Genomic DNA, 1,649 nt, shown 5'->3' with positions numbered 1-1,649 from the left:
AATTAAAAATATATGGAAAATATTAAATTCTGGCAACAAGTTAGAAAAACTGAATCTCTTAAACATTGCTGGTAGAGAAGTAAAATCATGCATTCATGCTGGAAAATACATTGGCAGGTTTTTTTTAATTTTTAATTTTTATTTTTTTTGAGACAGCTTTGTTAGAAGAACTCAGCAAAATAAAATTCCTGTTTATTGTTGGACAACATTGTTTCACACATACATCAAACAGGCCAAAAAAAAAAAAAAAACAGCAACTTCATAGACAAAAAAGAAAAAAAGGAAACCTTTTAATCTTTGGCCTTTTAACCATCTCATACAAACCAACTACTTATAGTACAGCTAAGTACATACACAACAAAGGTACTGGAATGCTCGGAATACGGTTGTTTTTCTGTTGTTGTTTTTCGCTTTTTTTTTTTTTACAAGGTTTTTTTTCCTCCTTTGAGATTGTAATGAACATGGTCACACCACAAGTAAAGTCAGAAGTAGGACAGAGAACACTCCGAAGGCTGGTTTGGTCATCCGAGATCATTAAAAATGGCTGACCCTAACAATATGTACAAAAATATAAAATGTAAATAAAAAATACAAATTTCCTTTTTAAAGTACTTTTAAGACAAAAAGCAGGGCCTTGGAAGTTTTGGTTCTTTTTTCCTCCCCTGTTGCAAATTCTCATGGTTTGGGTTGGGTGGCGGAGAGCGGGTCGCGTCATCTGCGGGTGGCGCTGCCCGCGGTGGGCGGGTGAGCCGGCCTCTCTCCTCGAAGGTGACCACGTTTAGATTCTGAGACTGGAAGTGGAGGGTGAATAGGTCACGGCGGCCTTTTTTTTGTTTTTTTTTTTTAGTTTAACTTTTCTTTTTTTGCTGTCTAATCATCCTCATCGGTCTTCTGCTTCTTGGTATCGGCAACATCATCCTCATCATCTTCAGCTGCCCGCTTGCCCGTAGCACTCAGGTTCCTCATCTTCATCTCCATCCTCCTCCTCACCATCACCTTCTTCTTCCTCCTCCTCTTCCTCCCCACCTTCTTCCTCTTCTTCATCTACCTCATTGTCAGCCTCCTGCTCCCCATTTTCCTCATTTGCATTCCCGTTAGCAGGGGCGTCTCTTCCATTTTCCGCCTGTTCCACAACTTCCTTCTTCTCCTTCAAGTCTTTGGTGGTGATTTCGGAGCTGGTGTCTACGGCTGCATCTGACTGGTGGGGCAAGCCGGTGATCCGATGCCGGGGATTTAAAAAAAAAGCGAGAGTTCAAGGACTCTGGCGATTAAGCTGCCGGAGTCCGCGAGGGCGAAGGAGGCGCGCGGCTGCGGCGAGCAAGGAGTCGGACGAGGAACAATGCAAAGATGGCTTCTCAGAGCAGCCAGTGGGGGCACATTGGCAGGTTTTTTTAAAAGATACACTTGCAACTGCCATGTCACCTAGCAATGGCACAGCTGGCTATTTATGTCATGGAACTCAAAACACGTCCACACAAATATCTACACACAATTATTCATAATAGCTTTATTTTCAGCAACCAAAACTTGGAAACTAATATTCCTGGGGAAAAAAATGTGTGGATAAACAGTTTGTTTAAAACAGTTTAACAATTTGTTTTAAACAGTTTGTTTAATCATCCATACCATGGAATATTACTCAACAATAA

At 41.2% G+C, this 1,649-nt stretch overlaps 1 pseudogene across 1 annotated transcript; it reads right to left on the bottom strand.

Moving 5' to 3' along the window:
• Window positions 1–824: 824 nt before the first annotated feature.
• Window positions 825–1,237, bottom strand: LOC116548443 (annotated as a pseudogene). The gene has a single exon (XR_004267432.1). The product of XR_004267432.1 is annotated as a prothymosin alpha-like (transcript).
• Between the last annotated feature and the right edge of the window lie 412 nt (window positions 1,238–1,649).

Source organism: Sapajus apella, unplaced genomic scaffold, assembly GCF_009761245.1.
Source record: "Sapajus apella isolate SASKATOON/1434 unplaced genomic scaffold, GSC_monkey_1.0 scaffold12371, whole genome shotgun sequence".
Taxonomy (NCBI): Eukaryota; Metazoa; Chordata; class Mammalia; order Primates; family Cebidae; genus Sapajus; species Sapajus apella.
Note: the sequence above shows the minus strand (reverse complement) of the source record. Positions and strands in the feature narration are given on the sequence as shown.